The 22227-nt window shown below is 51.9% G+C and overlaps 1 protein-coding gene across 5 annotated transcripts in view; it reads left to right on the top strand.

The window, feature by feature from the left end:
• Positions 1-22227, top strand: part of LARGE1 (LARGE xylosyl- and glucuronyltransferase 1) — a 564622-nt gene that overhangs the window by 176812 nt on the left and 365583 nt on the right. The window lies entirely within an intron of this gene.

The raw sequence follows: 22227 nt of genomic DNA, 5'->3' as shown, positions 1-22227 counted from the left end.
TGGAGCTGCTGAACATAAAATAGGACAGGAGATTTGAACGCCCTCATCTGTTCTGTCTTCCAGGGGCATCTAACCCTCCCCCGCTCCATGGTGCTGCCTGAGATGCTTTTTTGGCAGAGGGAAAAAAAATGATTTGCTCTTTCTCTCTCTCTCTCTCTTTTTTTTTTTTTTTAAGATTTATTTATTTATTTGAAAGAGTTACACAGAGAGAGGAGAGGCAGAGAGAGAGAGAGAGAGGTCTTCCATCTGCTGGTTTGCTCCCCAGTTGGCTGCAATGGTTGTAGCTGTGCCGATCTAAAGGAGCCAGGAACTTCTTCCGGGTCTCCCACTAGAGTGCAGGATCGGAAGTGGAGCAGCCGGGTCTCGAACTGGCGCCCATGTGGGGTGCTGGCGCTTCAGGCCAGGGTGTTAACCTGCTGCACCACAGCACCAGGCCCTCCCTTCCTCTCTCTCTCTCTCTCTCTTTCTCTGTGCATGTGTGTGTGTGTAGCTCTTTCAAATAGATAAATAAATCTTAGAGAGAGAGAGAGAGAGAGTGAGTGAGTGTGACATCATCCATCCACTGGTTCACTCCCCAGATGGTCCAGGCCAAAGCCAGGAGCCAGGAGCTTCATCGGGGTGGCAGGAAACCACATACTTGGTCCATCTTCTGCAGCTATTCCCAGGCCATTAGCAGGGAGCTAGATCAGAAGTAAAGAAAAGGCTGCACTCATCCCCATGTAGGATGCTGGCATTGCAGGCGGCAGCTTTACCTGCTACGCCATAGCGCCAGCCCCCAAAGTAATTTTCTTTCTATGGCTTAGTTCTTAGCTGAGACAGCCCTCATGAAAATATTCAGACATGTGTATTCAAATATAACAAGGCAGAGTCAAGCAAATTTATTAAACTATGTAGTTCACGTGTGATATTTTCAAAATGTTTGTGGAAAATGCACATTAACTTTTTATATATATATGCTATTTATTTGCTTATAAGGCACAGTGCCAGAGACCTTCCCCACCCAAACACAGAGAGGGCGAGCGAGCGAGAGCTCTTTTCATCTGCTGGTTCACTCCCCAGATGCCCACAGTAGTCACTCCTGGGAGCCAGAAACTCCATCTCGGTCTCCCACACGGGTGCAGGGGCCCAGGTGCCCGGGCCATCTTTCACTGCCTTCCCAGAAGCATTAGCAGGGAGCTGGACAGAAAGAAGAGTGACTGGGACTTGAACCCATACTCCGATACGAGAGGCTGGCATCTCAAGCAACAGCTTCACCCACTGTGCCACAGTGCTGCCCCTTGCTCACTGCTTTTTAATGGCATTTTCCCTTCAGAGTGGGAGACACCCAGAGAATGGGTAATGCCCAAAGAGGTGGCTTAAAAATTCAACATATGCAGTAGCCCCAGCCTCCCCCTGCCCCAGTCCAGGTTCACTTTTTCACTCACCCAAGGTCAGCTGAAGTCTGAAACTATTACATGGAAAACTCCAGAAGTCAGCAATTCCTAAGTCTTCAATTGCAAGTTTTTCTGAGCAGTGTGATGGAAGCTCACGCGGCCGCACTCCGTCCTGCCCAGGGTGTGAGGGGTCCCTGTGGCCTGTGCATCCGAGCTGTATACACAGCCTGCCCGTTAATGACTCAGTAGCCATGTGGGTTATCAGATTGTTGTGGTCTCCCAGTGCTTTGATAAGTAACCCTTGTTTTACTTACCCTAAAATGCAAGAGTAGTGGTTTTGGCAATTGGGATACTCCAAAGAGAAGCCATAAAGTGCTTCCTTTACATGAAAAGGTGCATGTGTAGCATAGGTTTGTGTGTAGAGACCACAAATATATAATCACCCATCGTTTTAATGTGTTGAGGGCCGTGTCCTGGGGTGATTTTGCCACGCCAGCCTCCCAGCGTGTGCTGACATGAGCAGCTGCAGCCTTGCCTGGCAGCCTTCTCTTGTGGGGCCACTGTCACACCTGCTGTCCGTCGCTGGCTATGTGGTGCATGCCTGTGTGCAGAGGGTTTGGTGTTGCTTGAGGTTCCTCACATCCTCGGTGGGTCCTGGGCCACGTCCGTCCTGGATACGGAGAGGCTGCTCTATCGCATCTGCAGCCGACAACGGACAGTTTTTAGGGACGAGAGTAAACAAAGGTTAAGCCTGCAGAGGGGACAGCGTGTGGCTCCGCAGGTACCCCGCGTGCAGACTCATTGGGCAGATTCCTTTGGTACTTTATCCAGGCTGGGAAGGGGCTCCAGGTTCTTCTGTGATCAGCCTTGGTCTTCCCTCTTGGCAGGGGGCAGCTTCACCTTTGCAAATGTGTGTTTTCCTTTTAGGCCAACGCAGGGAGGGGAGAGAACTTTGTTCTGTTTCTTCAACTCAAAGTAGTCCTTATGTCAAGGTTCTGTGGATCTGAGGGAGGGTGGCGGATTCTGGTCTTCAGAGCCGCTGGAGTTCCAGGGGTCACAGTTTTTGGGGGTGGGGGTGAGGGTGGGGGGTTGGGGCCAGAAGGTCCTTCTGGCCTGGCTGTCCTGTGTCTCTGGGGCCTCCTTGTCACATGGGTGCCGTGGGAAGCAGGGAAGGTATCCCTTTCCAGTGGACCCCTGGCTGCTGAAGGTGGAGGTCCGTGGCCCCCGGGGTCCCAGCATAGACAGGAGCTGGCGAAGGTGGCTGTGATGACCAGCTGTGTGAGTTACAGATCCGTCCTGTGCTGCAGTCTGGTTGAAAAGGAGGCAGGGATCCCAGACTCCCTTGCCTCACTGGCAGGTGAAGGTGGAATGGGGCTTTCCTGCTATTCCTAGGAACAGAGGGAGCAACGTAAGAAGGTAACTTGCAGGTGGCCAGAGGAGGCTTTCGGAGAACAGCACTCTCGTTTGGCCCTTCAGTGTTTCATTTTCATCAGTGAAGGATGGAATCCTGACTCCATCTTCCACGCCCATGCCCAGCCTCTCCAGCAGGCTGGCCAGTCCCACGGCCTCTGCCCTCCACTCCTTTAACCACGCCACTGCCCTTTGGCAAGCTTATGTTTGTCCTTATCCTCCACAACAGAATGTTGAAGCCACAACTGTGAGTGAGACCTCGTGTGGAGATCGGGTCTTTGCAGATGGCCCCTGTGGGTTGAGGTCATTGGGGTGGCCCTAATCCTGCTTTCCCTTAAGAGGAAGGGGGGGCGGTGTGGACAGAGAGACCTGGGGGTAGGGAAGATGATGAGAAGGCACAGGTCACGTGGCAGGTTCAGGGCCAAGCAGCACCTGAAGCTGGGGAGGGCGTGGAGCTGTCACTGTCGCCATCTTCAGGAGCCAGTCCAGCCGACAGCCCTTGGACTTGAGCCTTCTAGAATGGTGAGGTGATAGACACTGTTGTGTAAGCCGCCTAGTTTGCAGGACTTTGCCATGCCAGCCGTACCACCTCCCTCAAGACTCTGATTTTTCTTTTCTTCAAGGTTTATTTATTTATTTGAAAGGCGGAATTACAGACAGAGAGAGGGATCTTCCCATCTGCTGGTTGACTCTCCAAATGGCCACAACGGCTGGAGCCGGGCCAATCCAAAGTCAAGAGCCAGCTTCTTCTGGGTCTCCTACACGGGTGCAGGGGGCCAAACACTTGGGCCATTTTTCATTGCTTTCCCAGGCCATAGCAGAGAGCTGGATCGGAAGCAGAGCAGCCAGGACTCGAACTGGCACCTATATGGGATGCCGGCATTGCAGGCAGATGCTTAACCTACTACACCACAGCACTAGGCTGTAGACTGGTTTTTCTACTCCTCTGTATGAAGCCATTCACTTCTTCTGTGGCCCCTAGCTTGTTGTCCTTTGAGTATCATATGTAGCACACTACATTGCTTCTGTTTCTCTTAAATAGACTGTGGTAGTTAGGGCTTCTCACTTTGCATTCCTAAGGCTTGGTGTGGTACCTGCCACTAAGGAAGGGAGGGAGGCTGGATGGGTGCATGGGTGGCTGGGTCAGAAGGTCTGCATGGATATCTTGATTTCCTGATTCCAAAAGAGAAAAGCCAACTTGCATCAAGGCCCAAAGTTTAAAAAGAAATTAACATTTGAAAGATAGATGTGTCATCTCCATGTGAGTCCCTCTTTGGCAAGCAGTCATAGTCATGCCTTTCCCAGTGTAAACAACTCTGGATGTGTTAGAAAGTTCACCAGTGTTTAAGTTCATTAAATTAATGTTGTCATTTTGAGCTGCTGAATGAGTTGCAGGTTGTAAGCTCTTCATCACATTTCTGTAGTTCTGCTGGAGTGTCATCTTCAAGGATGTGGGGCACATTAAAAATAGAAGAGTTATTTCTGTCAAAGAGCCCTGGACCGGGAATTACGTTGCCAGGGCCTGCTGCTTAATGTGGTGTGGCTTTTACTGATTCATCCCTGTGGGCACCCGACGAAGCTCTGTGTGCCAACTTGGTGCCATGAGCTCTGTTGAGTGTGAGGTGTGTGCAGGTACGGGAAACTGGCTCTTGCCTCGTAGTCATGGGGCCCAGGAAGGGGGTGAGAGATGAATGAAGCCAAACTCAGGTGCAGGATTAGAAGTGAGATGGAGGATGTTAGCACAGGGCCCTGTGTGGGCATAGAAAAGGGGCACCCATGCCCCAACGTTGGGTGTCGGGAAAAGCTTGGTACCAGAGGTGATAGTGATGCAGCAGGTGATTTGCCTGCCCACAAATGAAGGGGTGGAAGGTGTTCCACACACAGAGAAAAGCATAAGAAAGGGGCCTGAGGCCTGGACAAGGACCCACAGGCAGAGATATTCCTAGGAAAAGGACAGCGTGGCAGACACCACATGGCCTGAGATAGTGAAAACGTTGAAGGTGCCTGCAGTTGTTGGGATTCAGATTCCAAGGCACTTATTCTAAATGCAACTACGAATAGCATTGTTTTTTTTTTTTTTCCCATTTGCAAAAGATTGGCTTGTTTAGCCTTTCAACACTCACCTACCCACTCACCTGTTAATCTGCGTCTGGAACACAGACTTGGGCACTATGCCAAGTACCGAGCACATGTCAATGAGCCAAACAAGCCTTCGGCAGCTTCTGTCTAGTGAGGAGGCCTCGTGTTCTGTGCCAACCCCAGGAGTTCACTGCACTCCTGGAGCCTACTCCTGCCTCAGGGCCTTTGCACTGGATGCTGGATACATTCTATTCACTCCCAGATGTACTTCTCCTTCTGCACCCTGCTCTCTGCCCACAGCCTCCTCTGTGTGGGGGGCCTCCTCAGGCCCTGGCCCCCAGCGTCCTGGTGGAAGGACCGGGGCAGGAGATGCTCAAGAGGGGAGAGAGGATGGTCGAGGGTTTCTTCCAGGCCTCTTCTCTGTGGGCAGGAGGGGTGAAGCAGCGATGACCACAGGTCCTTCGGTGCAGTTCTGCTGCTCATCCCCAGGCCCCTCCGTCCCGGGGCCACGCAGAGCCCGGCGGTCGGCTGTGCTCTGCTCTCACCGACCCTGGGCTCCCAAAGTGCTCAGTTCCAACTCTGTCCTTTTCTTCTGCAACAAGTGCACTGATGTGTAGACAAAGGGAATTTGTTCCCATGTAGTGCAGGCTGAGCGTGTTCTCTCCAAAGTGCTTGGGAGAAGACATTTTTCAGATTTTGGATTTTTTTTTTTTTTTTAATTTTAGGATATTTGCATATACATGAGATGTCTTGGGAAGGAGACTGAGGTGGAAACATGAATTCACTTGAGTTTTGCATGCACCTTAAACACATAGCCTGAAGGTAATTTTATGCACTATTTTAGTGTACCTGGTGTGGGATTTTCTACCTGTGGCATCATTTCAGCTCTTAAAAGCTTTCATTGTAGGGGCCTGCACTGTGGCACAGAGGGTTTAAAGCCTCAGCCTGCAGCTTGGGCATCCCATATGGGCACCGGTTCAAATCTCAGCTGCTCCACTTCCGATCCAGCTCTCTGCTATGGCCTGGGAAAGCAATAAAAGATGACCCAAGTCCTTGGGCCCCTGCACCTGCGAGGGAGACCTGGAGGAAGCTCCTGGCTTTGGATCAGCTCAGCTCTGGCCATTGTAGATGGAAGATATCTCTCTCTCTCTCTCTCTCTCTCTCTCTCTCTCTCTCTCTCTGTCTCTACTTCCCTCTGTAACTCTGTCTTGCAAATAAATAACATAAATCTTTAAAAAAAATAAAAAGCTTTGCATTTGCCCTGTAGATTTTGAGATTAAGAGTGGAAGTGTTCAAGCTGTATGGCTGAACAAAAAAAGCATTCTTCATGCTTAATTGTCATTATTTTTCTGTAGATAAATAGGGACCAGATGCAAAGACCTTTAAGTACATTACTTACTAATTCCACAGTTATTGCTAAAGCTGCCTTGTTTGTTTTTTAAACTACTTTATCAGGGTATGACCAACATACAAAAAGCTGTATTTATTTAGCAATATGAGTTGATGAGTTCGAAGGTAAGTATATAGCCTTGAAACTATCAACACAAATGAGATACATCTTCCATCTGCTGGCTCACACCCCACATGTCTGCAACAGCTGGGGCTGAAGCCAGGAACCAGAAATTTCACCCGGGTCTCCCACAAAGGTGGCAGGGACTAAAGGACTTGAGCCATTGTCTGCTGTTTCTCAGGCCCATTAGCAGGAAGCTAGGTCAGAAGCAGCGGGAGAGGAGAGACTGGATCCCATGCCGGAGTCCCAGATGGCAGATTGTGTGTGTGTGTGTGTGTGTGTGTGTTTATATTCATCTACTTGAAAGGCAGAGCAGCACACAGGGAGAGATGGAGATCTTCTATCTGCTGGTTCGTTCTCCAGATGCCCATAACAGCCAGGGCCGGGCCAGGCCAAAGCCAGGAGCCCAGAGCTCCTTCTGAGTCTCCCACAAGAGTGCCAGGGGACCAAGCACTGAGCCATCATCTGCTGCCTCCCAGGATGTATTAGCAGGAAGCTGGGTCAGAAGCAGAGTAGCTGGCACTTGAACTGGAGCCCCCACGATGGGCATCCCGCGTGGTGGCTTAGCTGCTCTCCCAGTGCCCGCCCTTGTTGTCATCGTCATCTTGTGATAAGAATGCTTACCGTCTACCTTCTTAGCAAACGTTCAGATGTTCAGTACACGTTGTCAATTATGGTGGACTTTGCACACAGCAAGTGTGCCGTGCGTCTCTAGGACTCACTCATCTTGCGTAACTACAAGGGCGTACTCTTTGACTAATGCCTCTTTGTTGCCCCCCCCCCAGCCCCTCAATCTTTCTCTTTTATTCCACTCTCTGCAAATTACCAATTTTGCTTTTTTATTTTTGTGCCGAAACCTTGATGAATATTAGATATTCCTTTTCTGGATTTTTCTTCCCCCTCCAATGCCCAGGTTTATCTCAGCTCTCACCATCTTACTTATTTCTGTGTGTAATGTCCCAGCCACGTCTCTCTAATTCAGTGTCCCAGCCACTCTCTATTTGTTCTGTTATAAATGCAGCTTTTTTTTATTTAAAGATCTGTTTATTTATTTGAAAGAGTTACACAGAGAGAGGAGAGGCAGAGAGAGAGAGAGAGAGAGAGAGAGGGAGGGAGGTCATCTATCTGCTGGTTCACTCCCCAGATGGCTGCAACGGCCGGAGCTGTGCCAATCCAAAGACAGGAGCCAGGAGCTTCTTCCGGGTCTCCCATACGGGTGCAGGGGCCCAAAGACTTGGGCCATTTTCTACTGCTTTCCCAGACCATAACAGAGAGCTGGATCAGAAGTGAAGCAGCCAGGTCTTGAACCGGTACCCACATGGGATGCCGGCACTTCAGGCCGGGGCGTTAACCTGCTGCACCACAGCACCGGCTCTGTACATACAGCTTATATCGTACATGCAGTGAGAATGCCTGTCACCCTGCCACAATTCCCGTGTCATCAGTATACGTTGTTAGATCACACTGCCTAAATTGGGTGCTTTCTGAAATAGAAGGTCATTTCAAAAAATTGCTTTTTTTCTATGACAATTAAAGCCATGAGCTTCTTGATCTATTTAGTAAAGATTACCAGACAAGTAGCGAGGCTGGGTATCATCCCATTGTCTGACTCCTCTACTGTTACTGTGGCGTGGGAGGACAGTCAGGGCCCAAGGAGCACTCAGATTTCAATGCTGGCTTTTTCTCTGCCTTGACTTGGGTTAGCTAAGTGCTGTACCCCATTATGAGCCTTGGTTTCTCACTGCTGTGTGTGTGTTTGTATAATGTTGGTACTATCAACTGCTTCCTTTAATAAGAGTATTGAATTCGACAGTGAATGTCTCACTTCTAGCCCAGCACCCAGCCCAGAAGAGTTGCTAATTAAATGGTTTAATCAAACCAGCCCCAGCTCCATTATTGGACGTAATCCCTTTGCACAGCCTGACATTTTGTGATTCTTGTTAACAACTGCCTAACAATATTGTCATAAGAACTGGAAAACACTGTTCTCTTTGGGGGCTAGTCCCCAGTCCACACAGAGCCACCTCCCGACACCTCCTGGCTGCCACGAGTCACCTTGACCTTCAAATACCCTTGTTTCTACCACCAGCATTTACCTGTCTGTGTTTGCTGTGGCAACCGATTCTCCCTACATTGCCTTGCTGATTCCACTCACATCGCTTTGCAAAACCTCTTTCCCTCACCCATATTGCCTTAATTTCCCGTCCCTCTGCCATTAAGTAGGTATTGATTTCTATTAAGATGAACATCAGGATTTATTGAGCGGAGAGGTAAATATTGACAGAGGCAGGGAAGCTTGATCCAAGTGGGAAGGGAATTCTGCACAGCCTGCAGCCCCCAGGCCTGCGTGCAGCTTCCACAGCCGGTCAGGTGCAGTCCCTGGGAGGCACCCCAGTCTCTGTGTTGTGGGGAAATTGCCCACCTTGGGCCTGGCCAGGTCATGAGCACTCTGCAGAGGCACAGGTTTAGAGAGAAATTGTGCATCTGGGGTTCACATAGTTCCATCCCTAGTACCATGCTTGGCCCACGGTGGATGTTGACAGCTATTTCTGGAAGGAAGAAGAAGGGGAGGGTGTGATAAGGTCTTGGGCACTTCCTGCCTTTGCTGAGGTAGGGGGAAGGGGTTCAGAATGTGTGTGGCAAGGGGCCGGTGCTGTGGTGTAGCAGGTAAAGCCGCTTTCTGCAGCATCAGCCTCCTATATGATGGTGCCGGTTCGAGTCCCGGCTGCTCCACTTCCAATCCAGCTCCCTGCTAATGTGCCTGGGAAAGCAGCAGCAGATAGCCCAGGTGCTTGAATGGGAGACCTGGAAGAAGCTCCAAGCTCCTGGCGTTGGCCCGGCTGGGCCCTGGCCATTGCCACCATCTGGGCAGTGAACCAGCAGATGGAAGATCTCTCTCTCTCTATCTCTTCCTTTTTCCAGTAACTCTGCTTTTCAAATAAATAAATCTAAAAAAAAAAAAAAAAAAAAAAAAGAATGTGTATGGTAAGCATTGCCTTGCCTTCTTGAACGTTGATACCAGGCTGGTCTTTCAGCTGCAGACAAAAACTCATCCTAAAAATAAGAAAGCTGAAAGTGAGTCATCAGCTTCCCCTCTGTGATCTCACCATTGTGGGCACTGCAGCTCGGAGCACATGGGGGTCAGGGTGAGAGACCCAGGTTCTCACGTTGGCTTTAAGCAGAGCTTGGTTTAAAGCTACTTTCAGTCCCGTCCCCGGTTCTTTTCCCTATTTCTCGATTTTCCCGTTTCTGTTCGACCCCGCCTGCCTGTCGGCAGCACTCTGCCTGTCCATCTGTTTCCCTGTGAGCCACCTTCCCTTGCTGGCATCTTGCAGTTGAGGGTGTTATTCCCTGTGATCTCTTCGGCAGGGATCAACAGCTGGGAAAGAAGTTGGCCGAGGAGTCAGTGCGCAGTGTCTTAGCCTCCGCACCAGACGTTCTGAGTTGGAGAGCTCGTTGTGGGATGCTGTCCTGTGCACCGTATGGTGTGTGGCGGCTTTCTCGACCCTCTGGATGCCAGTAGCATCCCTGCAGCCAGCGTTGACGTCACAAGTGTCCCCAGATGTCCCCAGGAAGCCACATTGCCCTCGCTGAGAAATGCGGGGGTGATGTCAGCACCGTCTTTAAATATTATCAAATGCATGAATAATGACGATTCTGCATTATTTATCTAACAAATATTAGTGCCTGCTGTGCACAGGACCAGGCACTGAGCCCCGGGAGACAAATGAGGCCTCGAAACCCACTGTTCCTGTCCTCTCGGAGGTTATGCTGGGGTGTGGTTGTCACACACTTGTGCGAAGGCTTCCAAGGGTGCTTTGAACGTTTTGTGCTGATCTAACTATAGCAGAGGGACCACAGCCAGGTAGACCTGAGAGGACATTTACCCACTCCTGGCCTTCTCCCCGGGGTGGGGGAGGGGGCACCCTCTGCTCTCCTCATCCCCTACCTTGGATCACTGTCAGAGTGTCCATAGGGAGAGCTAATGAGCTTGTGGTGGGTTCTCTGGTTCCTGATAAGCCCCGGGCTGGGAGAGCCTGTCCCTGAATCAGCTGTGGCTCCTTGAAAGGCAGACACCATTGTGTCCTTGCTCTGTTGTCTTGGCATTCCAAATGCCAGCCGCACGCAGCAGGCGGATCAATGCCACCTCGCCCCAGCCCTCTCAGCTTCTGACTGCTTCTTCCCTTGCATCACACAGCAGCCACCTCCCAAAGCTCAGAGCCTTCGAGACAACCTGCCCCTTGGCCTCCCAAGAGCTTCCTGAGCTGCTGAGCTCTGCACCCCTGCCACCTACCTCCCACCAGCTCAGGCCTCTGCTCCTCCTACCCACCCTTTCTGCTCAAGGCTATGGTTTGAATAGGATTTGACCTAACTCGTGCAGGACTTTAAACCCCAAAGTTGTGAGTTAAGGATAAAAGGATGGAGACTTACTCCATTACGGCATTTGGGAGTTTGGGCCCAGTGGAGGTCCCTGGGTCACTGGGGGTATGCCCTTGGAGGGAGGCTATAGAAGCCTGAATTTGGGGCCAGTCTCTCTCTCGCTTCCTGGTTCTCCTTGTGGTCCTGCTGTCCACCAGCGAGCGGGCCTTTGCCCAAACCTGCACTTTGCTGTCTGAACTGTGACTATCCCACATTGAGCAAAACCCAGCTCTCTACACCTCCCAGGGTAGGAGGTGTAGAGGCCTGAGTTGGTGGGAGGTGGGTGGCAGGGGTGCAGAGCTGAGCAGCCCAGGAAGCTTTCTATAGCTTTCCCCTGGAATGTCTTTGTTGTAGCTAAAAGCCCACCCTTCACTCCCTTTCCTCCTACCTCCACTCCATCCTTGCTGTGCCCCCTGCCGGCCCCTTCTGGGACTGCTCTCCCTCCGTGGCTGCCACCTGGCTCTTTCTGTAGGTCTTTGTTCACATGTCATCGTCACCATCCAAGGGACGCTTCCCACAGAGCCCTTGATGAAACAGCTCTCCTCCTTCTCCCCACCCCACCTTCCTCTTACGTCCTCCGCAACTCTTCCTACCACACCCCTGTCTGTGGTTACTGTTGAGGTTGTGGATGGCGTGTGTTCCACCAGAATGGAAGCTCCCTGAGCACAGGTGTGCTGTTGGTCTTGTTGAGTGTCCGCAGGAGGGCCTGGCTTGTCCTGGGCACACAATAATAATAATTGGTGAGTGAGCGAGTGGGTGAATGGAGGGAGGAGCTGTCACACGACAAGGTTGCCCGGTGTGTGTAGAGCTTCTGTTCACCGTTCCCTGGGAACGATGGGTGTCCCGTCCCATTTTCCACCAAGCCTGCTCAGGGAGACTTAGGTCTGTGTGATTGCAACTCTTCCCTCCTCCTCCTTGGGAGGATTCTCTCCTGGTTCATGAGCCCACCTGAGCGTGTGGATGAGGGCATGGAAGGTGACCCGTGTAGAACTCTGTAGCTGCGACTCAGCCATCCACATGGAGACGTCGGAACCCGTAGCATCATCATGTTCTGAGCCCCAGCACCGGGACGCTCCCTGCTCCCTCTGCCTGACTCACGCCCCTCTCCTACTGTCTCCTTTCACTCCTCTTGTCTGGTGCCTGCTGAATTGTTAAAAGGGGAGAAGAGACGGGTCGCATCATTGTCACTCCTCTCCTGGCTGTCTCCCCCTCAGCAGCCTGTGCTGCATCTCCTGTCATTTGGGCATGCTCCATCACCCACGGGCCTCCCATGCTCAGCCCGTGTTTCTTTGCACACTTGCACTTGGCTGGCCTCTGTCAATCTCGCTCGGCGTCCCACCCATCCGCCCTCCCTACTGACACCTCCTCTGCCCTGAGCTTCCGTTCACTCACCCCCTTGCAGGCTGTGCAGCCGTCTTCAGCTGACGTTGCAGCTTCATGCCACTTTTGCAAAGCAGGGAGCTCCTCTGGTCTGTGCTGGCTCCTCGTTTGCACTGTGGTATTCCCCAACTCCCTCCTTCCCTTCCCTCTGTCTACAGTGAGGAATCCCAGCTGGATTGCTGGCAGGGACTGGGCCTTTCTCAGACTCAAGCTGGTGTTGGGAGCTGTGCCAAGGAACGAGGTGCCCAGGGGAATGTGTCACACGTGGGGAGTGGAAGAAGAAGACAGGGGCTTAGAGGGTCCCGGAGGACAGGATCTGTTGTGCCAGTTCAGCACCAGTGTGTCTTCCAAGGCTGTCTTAGCCGTTCTTCCAACTCCATGCTCTGGTCTCCATTTACCGTGATTCCTTGATGAGTCCTCACTCGTCCTGAACTCAGATCTGCCTGGTATTGGAATGTGTCCATCTGTGGGCGAGGGTCGTGGAATCTGCCCATGCCTTTTCCAATCCTGTTTTCTATCTTAACACCTTCCAGTGCCTCCCTGTACACAGCAGGGTTGCCAACAGCTTCCACAGACACGAGCTGACTTTGCAGTCCTTTTATTTGATTTTATTCATTTTTTTAAGATTTACTTATTTGTTGGAAAGTCAGAGTTACAGGGAGAGGGAGAGAGAGAGGGAGGGAGGGAGACATCTTCCATCTGCTGGTTCGCTTCCTAGATGGGCACAGTGGCTGAAACCAAGCAAGGCTGAAGTCAGCAGTGAGAAGCCTCTTACAGGTCCCCTATGTGGGTTGCAGGGCCCTGAGCACTTGGGCCACTCTCTGCTGCTTTTCCCAGGCCATCAGCAGGGAGCTGGATCAGAAATGGAACAGCTGGGGCGTGAACCAGAGCCCATGAGGGATGCTGGTATTGCAGGTGGCGGCTTTACCTGCTACACCACGAGGCTGGGCCCGACTGTGCAGTTGCCTTACACTTTTCTAACATCCTCAGATTATGTCTCGGGAGGTCCAGGGGTGGCCTTTCTCCTCGGACTCCGTAGCTGTGCTCATCCAGTGTGGGTACAACTCCAGGCTTGCTTCGCAGCCATCATGGAAGTCGACGAATGCGTCTCCTCTTTATAAGAGCTTTGTGAAGTTTTAAATGTGAGCCTTCCTGGCCTCTGATGGCCTCAGTGGCCACCTCGAGCTCTTCCCTGACCTCTCCCTTTTCCTTCTGCCCCGACTATTCCCTCGGTCCTCTCCCGGGATTCCCCGAGGGATCTTCCTCAGAGGCCCTCAGAGGCTCCCTGCTGCCTAGGGAACCAGAGAGTAGGGCCAGGGCTTGTAGGGGCACATTCGCTGCTCTCCGGGATCTTGCTCTTGTTCCCCTTTGCAGATTTATCCAAAGAGCTCACCTGGCCCACCTACCCCAGCCCTGAGCCCGGTCGCCTGCACGCGCCTGCCGTGGCCTCCGGAGCTGGCTCCCCCTGCACTTGTTGTCCTTTGTGCCCTGTGACGGCGCTCACCCAGTGTCCCTGCTCCCTCTCAGGCCCTCTCCTCCTTGGTGTAGAGATCACCTCTGTCCTTGCCTTCTTTGGTTTGGCCGTTGTATTCCCTTCCATGGCTAGACTCTTAATGTGCCTTTTTTTTTTTTAATTGATGTATTTATTTGAAAATCAGGGTGTGTGTGAGACAGAGAGGGAAAGAGAATATAATATCTTCCCCAGATGGCCACAGTGGCCAGGGCTGGGCCAGGCTGAAGCCAGGAGCTTCTTCCAGGTCTCCCATGTGGGTAGCAGGGGTCCAAGCTGGCCCATTCATTTCTTTTTACTTTTTTTTTTTTTTTTAAGATTTTATTTATTCACTTGAAAGGCAGTTACAGAGAGGAGAGGCAGAGAGAGAGGTCTTCCATCTGCTGGTTTGCTCCTCAATTGGCTGCAATGGCTGGAGCTGCACCAATCCGAAGCCAGGAGCCAGGAGCTTCTTCTGGGTCTCCCACGTGGGTGGGAGTTGGACCATCTTCTACTGCTTTCCCAGGCCATAGCAGATAGCTGGATTGGAAGTGGAGCAGCAGGGACTCGAATCAGCGCCCATATGGAACGCCGGCACTGCAGGCAGTGGCTTTACCCACTACACCTCAGCGCCAGCCCCTGGCCCATTCATTTCTAAGGACAGGGGTGGTGTACGCCACTGATGTCCAGCTGGGTTCCATGCACGTCACAGGGGCCGAGTGCACCTTCATTGAGTTGGAGTGTTGCCTTTGGGCGCCATTTACTGTGATTTTTGTCTTTGCACTGATGTCTTCGCCTTCATAGTGACATAGAGCTGGCGGAGTCATTTCTTCTCCACGATCTCCGTCCGAGTTCTGACAGCTGGCTGTGAAGCAATAAGCCAGAAGGTGGAAACGCAGAGACAGCACCATGTGAGGGCTGCACATAAGGATTTCGTGTCCCTGTTTAGTACCGAGGAAAAAGACACCGTGCAGGACAGATGCTCCACAGTTTCCTGGGCTGAGGGGAGGGGGGATCCGGGGCAGCCGTTGGAAGGGGAGTTTGTTTTCCTTTGCAAGCCGCTGACAGTTTTCCATCTTACCTTGAACCTGCACCTCCCAGAGAGCTGAGGCTGAACCCGTGGCCGCTCGGTTTCTTCGTCTGACAGAGGTGTGCGCTGCTCCTCAGAGAGAGCCCTGGGCTCGACTGAGGAGATGAGCCTTACAGACTTCCTGGTTAGGGTGCTGTGGCACAGTGAGTTAGACTGCTGCCAGGGGCGCCCGCATCCCGTATCAGAGTGCCTGCCGGCAAGTCCTGCCTCTGCTGCTGATGCCACTTCCTGCTAGTGTATACCCTGGGGAGCAGCAGGAGGTGGCTCGAGTCCCCTGGGTCCCTGCCACCCCCATGGGACACCTGAATGGAGGTCCAGGATCCTGGGTTCAACCTGGCCCAGCGCTAGCGGGCATTTGGGGACTGACCAGTGGGTGAAAGATAGCTCTCAGTCTTTCTTTTGCTGTCGCTCTCTTCTGCCTTTCAAACAAACAAAAATAAATTAATTCAAATACCTAAAATGATAAGAAACCAGCGAGAGAAAAAAATAATTGCTTAGCAAAAAGACACTTGCTGCTGTCTTGTGAGCAGGTGCTCTGGGTGCTGCAGATCCGTGCCCTTTCTTGCTCCTGGCTTCTCTACTTCCTCCAGACCTTTGAGGGAAGCAGGGAACTTGGTGAGTGCTGACGGTCTCCCGTGATCATCCAGCATTGTCCCTTTAAGGGACTCGCGTGTGCGGTTTCTCGCCCTACTCTCATGATGGACCTGTAGAAACAGCTCACGTGGCCCACATTCCACTAGAGCAGTGGGCTCCAGAAGAATGTGTGCTTCACTATGGCTGAATGACGGCCCAAGATCTCACAGTGTAGCCGAGGTCTCCGTAGTGCTCTAGTGATGGCAAGCCCAGTCCTTGTCCCCTGCGTGACACTTGATTCTAAAGTCACTTTTCCTTAGGTAGGTGGCCTCGCTTCCTCATGCAAGTAACAAAGCCCAGCTCCAAGGCTGGGTTGACACTATGCTGCGGAATTCCACTGCCTTTTGCCGCATTCGTATTTCCTCTATGGCTTGGCTTTGATTATCTGAGTGTCTGGCTTCTTTGCAGTCCTCCAGGAAAGCACACTGACATGAAGACCCAGCACTCCTGGCTTCTCTGGCCCTGCCTGGGCATGATATTCCTGGAGATGGGCGGGTGGTTCTTCCAGCACATCTCCACTTCGTTGCCTCCCTCCCCTCCTGTCCCCTCCTGTCCCCTCTCTCCCCTCCCTCTCTTTTTTTAAAGATTTATTTATTTATTTGAAAGGCAGAGTTACAGAGAGGCAGAGGCAGAGAGAAAGAGAGAGAGAGGTCTTCCATCTGCTGGTTCACTCCCCAGGTGGCCACAACGGCCAGAGCTGTGCCCATCTGAAGCCAGGAGCTTTTTCCAGGTTTCCCATGCGTGTGCAGGACTTGTGTCATCTTCCACTGCTTTCCCAGATCACAGCAGAGAGCTGCATCGGAAGTGGAGCAGCCAGGACTCCAAACGGCTCCCTTATGGGATGCTGGTACTGCAGGTGGTGGCTTTACCTGCTGTGCCACAGTGCCGGCCCCATCCCTCTTAGCACCCATCTTCTGCCCTGCAGCTGGATCACACAGACACCCGTCTCATGCCTTTACTTACGACCCCAGTGACTTAGGGGAGTCTAAACCCTTTGGGTGTGCTTAGTGTGGCCGCTGTCCACTCTGTGGCTAGTTCCTCTGTGACACCTTGTGTTCCAACCTTATGCAACCACAGAACACGTCCAGCCCTGGTTCTTGGGCCTCCAGTTGTGCCCTGATACACTGCTCTTCAGAAAAGCAAAGCAAATCCAAAGGTATTTGTAGTACTTCCATAGTGTGTGTCCATTTCTGTGGCCCAAGCTCTCCCACCTGCCTGAAGTGCTCCTGCTTCTTTCTTTTTCTAGTTGATTCTTGGTTGTGGGAATTGGTTCAGATCTTGCTTCCTCCAGGAAGACTTTTTTGACAAGCGCCCGGCACTTCCCTGGCTGCCAGAGCTCTGTATTCTCACATGTCCACTTTGTGTCATTGCTTCTAAGCGTCACTCACCCCACTGTGATGTCACTGTGTGCACTTGGACACCTTCCTTCTGTTCCCTGCACCTGTGGGTGGGTGGGTACAAGCTGTGTCCTGTTTCCTGAGCTCAGCACTAAGTACTGGGTCAAAGACACAAATATGCTCAAGAAATGTTTGTTGAATGAACGCCTTTTTTTTTTTTTTTTTTTTTTTTTTAAGCTTAAAAAGACAGTAACCGTTGAACTTAGCTCTAGAAGAGTAATGCAAATGCAAGTTCTAATCCTGAGTAGTCCCGGTGCCGGGCATGCAGATCTGCCCAGGTGTACAAAGGGGGAAAGCGGTTTTATATGTGACATCTTGGTACATGCATAAAGACCCAGGGACAGCAGGTTTTGACCTGGGCATTTGGAAACTGAGTCTGTCGCCTCCAGAGTGACCACAGGGTCTGTCTGCTTGTCTGATCTCCCCCTCTTTCTCCTCTGGTGGTCAACCTGTTTGTCTTCCCCTGACTGTTGCTCCTCCACCCAGGTGCTCTCATTGTCTGCCTCCAGTCGTGCATCTCCGGTGTTTCCCTTATCCTACTGCTCCGCTTTCGCATAACCCAGTGTGTTCCTCCCAGCCCCAACTCTATGATCTGTGAGCTTGAGCACCTGCCATCAGTCAGGACCTCTGATTGCATGTGTGTCTTGGTCAACATTTCTGCAGGAAGAAATGTTATCGGCTTGGTGCTGCTGGTTGAAGCCCCCAGCCCCCTGATTGGGATGAGGAGTCTGCAGACGGGATCATTGGCACTGAGGGAGGCAGCACCAGGCTGGGACACACAGGCCACAGTGGGCTTGTCTTGGGGGCTCAGAGATAAGAGGACTCTCCTCTCGTTCTAAACGTGGTCCTAGGCAAAGCGTGATGGTGAACTAGAGCTGGGAAATGGGAAGTGCTTCACTCGCAGTCAGGTAACCGTGGGTCAGGATGGAAAGAGCTCAGCCCACTGGCCTTGCGGCCAGGCAGCTGCCACTGACGCCAGTGTCTACCACTGAGCCCCTCGGTCGGCTGAACGTCATTGTAGCTTCAGCTTCTGTGACAACCTCGGCAGTGTAGGCAGTACCTGCATCCGTTGCCTCATTGTGGGCAGATTTCCTCCAACCACCCTGCACCCCAAACCTGTTTGTTTTTCTCCACCTCATTCTGTGCCTTTCAGTGTGTCCAGTCGAGCGCCTCTCATGGATTGGTCACAGCCTTTGATTTCTCTCGAGCACATGGTTTGGCTCTGCGCAGTGTTGTCTTCAGTGAGCCAGCCGTGGCTCCAGTGGGCCACGTTTAGCCAGGAGTCACGATCTTGAGCATTTGCTCTCTGGATAGTTTAGTCCTTGTGTTAATGGACCATGAGCTCACCATGAGGGCACACTGGACATGGCTGAAGGGGGCGCGCGTAGACAAGGGCTAGGTTTTCTGCAAGCAGACAGAAGAGATCGCGTGCCCTGTGGTGTTGGGTTGAACCTCTCCCAGTGGTTTATCTTCAAAGGTTGCAGGGACCTAGAGATGACAAAGAGCTTTAGAGCTGAGACGGGAGGAATGTAACAGAGTGACGATGACGATGACAGGACCTCTCAAGGGTAGAAATTAAATGGCCGATGGACTCAGAGGGCTGGAAGAGGAATGGATACTCCGACTTTTGGGCACTGAGTGATTTTCATGAAATGTGTCTGAAATGAAATTGCAGTGCTTGGCTGGTTAAGTGGTTCCGTGGATGGTTTTGGTATTTTTTAGGCCTGGTGCACAGGAGGTTTCTCAGGTACATTCAGTGGTTCTTGAGGTTGTTCATGAAAGATGTTCATGAAAGAAACATTTGCTGGTTCAGAATCTTCTTGGGCGAGCTGGACCAGGGCATCTGGGTCCCGCTGCAGGTGCCTGAGAGCCTAGGGGTGGATTTATTTATCTACTAGGGCTCTTCTGTGACTTTCAGGGTTTCTGCAGAGTTGTAAGCCAACCCCTCAAGCAAGTAGTGAGTCAGTGAGGGGAAGATCTGGGTTAGGAGGGAGTCTGGGGCCCTAGCAGAATAGAGCTCTTGCTCTGTGATCAAAGCCGAGAGCACATTTGTAGACTGCACTGCTGGAAGAGTCCTGGGGACCGGCATTGGTGACTGACCGCAGAGCGCTGGGGACATGCACCAATCGGGATGCCTTCCAGTGGCTCAGAGTGCTAGGCCAGTCTATTCACAATAGAATGAATGGCTGAACAAATAGATACGTAGTGCATCGGGAGGCAGGGAAGAAGGACGGATGGATGGGGGAGTAGGTGAATGAAGCAGAAGGAACGGAGGAACCAGCAACAGGCTCCCAAACAGACGGAACTGTTTGGTCTGTCTGGAGAGGCAGAAATAACATACCCAGCCAGGGGAGTGTCCTTTGCGAACATCAGCTGAGGATCATTTGATACTGGTAACAGCAGCAACAAATAAGCTATGAGATCAGAGTTTATTTGTCTAAGTCAGTGGCTGCCTGGTGGTTGTTGACACTGGTTTTGTGGCCCAGCAGAATCCCTGCTCCAGATGCTCCATTCTGTGGGTGTTTTCACCTTCTCCTTTTGTTTGCAAAACGACTCCAGGATCTTAGTGCAGCAGCCAACAGTAAAAACTTCCCCAGGAGCTGATTCTTAAACATCTGCCAGCATACCTGTATGTCTTGTATCTGCAGCAAGGGAGACGTAGTTAGAGGATCGATGGTAGATACTTTTTGAATGATACCAATTGATTGCAGATAGAATGTAGGCTTCCTTGCCACACTGAATTTCAGATAAGCATCTGACTTTTTTTTTTTTTTTAAGTGTAAGTATCAGCTAAATATTGCACAGGACACACTTAGAGTAAAATTGTTACTGTTGTTCATGTGGAATTCAAATGAACTGGGCATCTCTTTTTTCTCTATTTGCTACATCTGACAGCTGTTAAGATATAGGAGTCACTTTATAGAAATAGAGTTGAAGGTTTGTGCCTCTTTCACAAAGTGAGGGCCCCGTGTTTTGATCACAGGTAAACATCTGGGGCATGATAGAAATGAATGTAGATTGTGCAAAGAGTTGGAACAATCTATCTAGAGGGAAACATGAAATTGGAATTAGTAGTTAGTGATGGGGAATTAACTCAAAATTAAATAAACTTGTGGAGGGCTTGTGACTCTTTAGGGAGACTTTATCATCATACTGGTTTCAGCACAACAGGAGGAGTCAAGGGCTTGGCACTGGGGCCTGGGATCATCCAGGAGATTGGCCCCTTGCTCCTGGTGTGCCCGTGCTGCTGGAGTCGCCCATAGGAGAGTTGTCTGATTGGGATCCTCACCACGTGTGATTGGATTGAAGCGTTAGGGAGAGCTGAATTTTGTAGGGAACTGGATTGAAATAAAGTGGGCCCTCAGTCTTGACGGGTCGCAGGGCTCCACAGTACCAAAAGGAAAATAACTGCATGTGTACTGGACACACGTGGACTTCTTTACTTGCCATCATTTCCAGCCGATACCGCGTGACAGCCGTGTGTGTGTGTGACATTCACACGGCATCAGACATCGTAAGTTCTCTAGTGCTGCTTTACAGTGTACGGGAGGCTGTATGGATACGGGGCCGCTTTAGACAAGGGACTTGCACAGCGGTGGCTGCTGAGGGCCAGAAGCACACACGCCTGGGCTCTCCTGCAGACTCATCGAGGCAGAGGCGCCAGGGCTGTGGGACCTGGTGGTCTTCATTGTAACTGGCCCTCCTGGTGCCTGTGACGCCCACTAAGTTTGGGAACTGGTGCCCCAGCCAGCGCACCGCTGCACAGGGAAGCTCGCCTTGCACTATGAGGCCTTAGTCTGGGGGATGAGTGTGCAGCCGGCAGAGGTTTGCTCACATGGGGGGAGTCAGCCAGGCCTCAGCCCCAAAGCCCCTGAGCAGCCGGCCCTACGATCATGAGCTCAAAGCAGCGAGATGCCTGGAGTGAGCTGCACCTGCAAGGCTGTGGCAGAGCCCAGGAGACTGGTGGTGACCTGAGTGGCCATGGTAAGGCGTGGGACATGGATGACGGGCAGATTCCTAGGTTCTGGCCCAGACCTGCCAGTGCCTTGCCCGGTGACTTCATCCAACTGCTTGGTGTTTCTCTGGACATCAATTTCTGGTCGGCGCTGTGGCTCAATAGGCTAATCCTCTGCCTGTGGTGCTGGCACCCCGGGTTCTAGTCCCAGTTGGGGCGCCAGATTCTGTCCCGGTTGCTCCTCTTCCAGTCCAGCTCTCTGCTGTGGCCCGGGAAGGCAGTGGAGGATGGCCCAAGTGCTTGAGCCCTGCACCCCATGGGAGACCAGGAGGAAGCATCTGGCTCCTGGCTTTGGATAGGCACAGCACCGGCCATGGTGGCAATTTGGGGAGTGAACCAATGAAAGGAAGACCTTTCTCTTGCTTTCACTTTCTAACTCTGCCTATCAAAAAAAAAGAAAGAAAGAAAGAAAGGAAGGAAGGAAGGAAGGAAGGAAGGAAGGAAGGAAGGAAGAAAGAAAAGTGAGGAATCCCAGGGAACAGCCCCAGTTTCTTGTGCACGTGAGGAAGATGGTGGAAGCTGGAGAGCCTTCTCTCCGTTGAGAGTGGAGTTCAGTCTCCAGGCTTCCCAGCCAGACTCTGTCTTCTCCTTCCTCGTTTCTCTCCACCTCCTGCCAGCTTCCTGGAGGCAGCACGCCTGCCTCCCTGAGGGGTAAGAGAGGAGGCTGCCTTGGCATCCTGGAGCCAGCTGAGCAGGTAAGGCCTCCTGGCTGCCTTCAGTCCCGGTGCTGGGATCCCCTGCCATCTGTCCATGGTCTGCGGTGGCTTAGGCAGGAAGTCCGGGTGCGGTGAGGGCTGGGACGTGGCCTCAAGACCTGTGTGTGGGTGGTTGTTGCTGCACAAGGCAGGTCAGGTCCTGGGGGGCTGCAGGCTGGGTGGCAGCCAGTCTGGTAGCAATGTCAGATGACATCACAGGTAGTGCTGCCCAGGCTTTGCAGATTATGTTGCCAGTCTCTCTCTCTTTTTCTTTTCTTTAATTGATTTCCTACCACAGCAGATTTGTCTTTCAGTTCTTCTTTTTTTTAAGATTATTTTTTGTTATTGAACGAGAAAGGGAGAGACAGATCTTCCATCCACTGGTTCACTTCCCAATGACTGCAGTGAAACCAGGGTCCTGGAGCTCCATCCTGATGTCCCACAGGGGTGGCAGGGGCCCGTGTTTGGGCCACCCTCCACTGCCTTCCCAGGCACATTAGCAGGGAGTTGCATTGGAAGCAGAGCAGCTGAGACTCGAAGCGGTACTCTCATGGGCTGCTGACATCATGGGCGCTGCGTGAGAGCAGGCCCCTGTCTTCAGTTCCCAGCTCAGCATTGATGTGATTCCAGCAGTCATTCCTTGTCACTGTCCCCAGCGCATGGGTGGTGTCCCTTGTCTAGACTTTGATTTTGGCTCCTGTAATGCTATGAAGCAGGTGTCATTGTTTCCCTCATCT

Source organism: Oryctolagus cuniculus, chromosome 11 (genome assembly GCF_051225735.1).
Source record: "Oryctolagus cuniculus isolate XC-2025 breed Fujian yellow rabbit chromosome 11, ASM5122573v1, whole genome shotgun sequence".
NCBI lineage: Eukaryota > Metazoa > Chordata > Mammalia > Lagomorpha > Leporidae > Oryctolagus > Oryctolagus cuniculus.
Note: the sequence above shows the minus strand (reverse complement) of the source record. Positions and strands in the feature narration are given on the sequence as shown.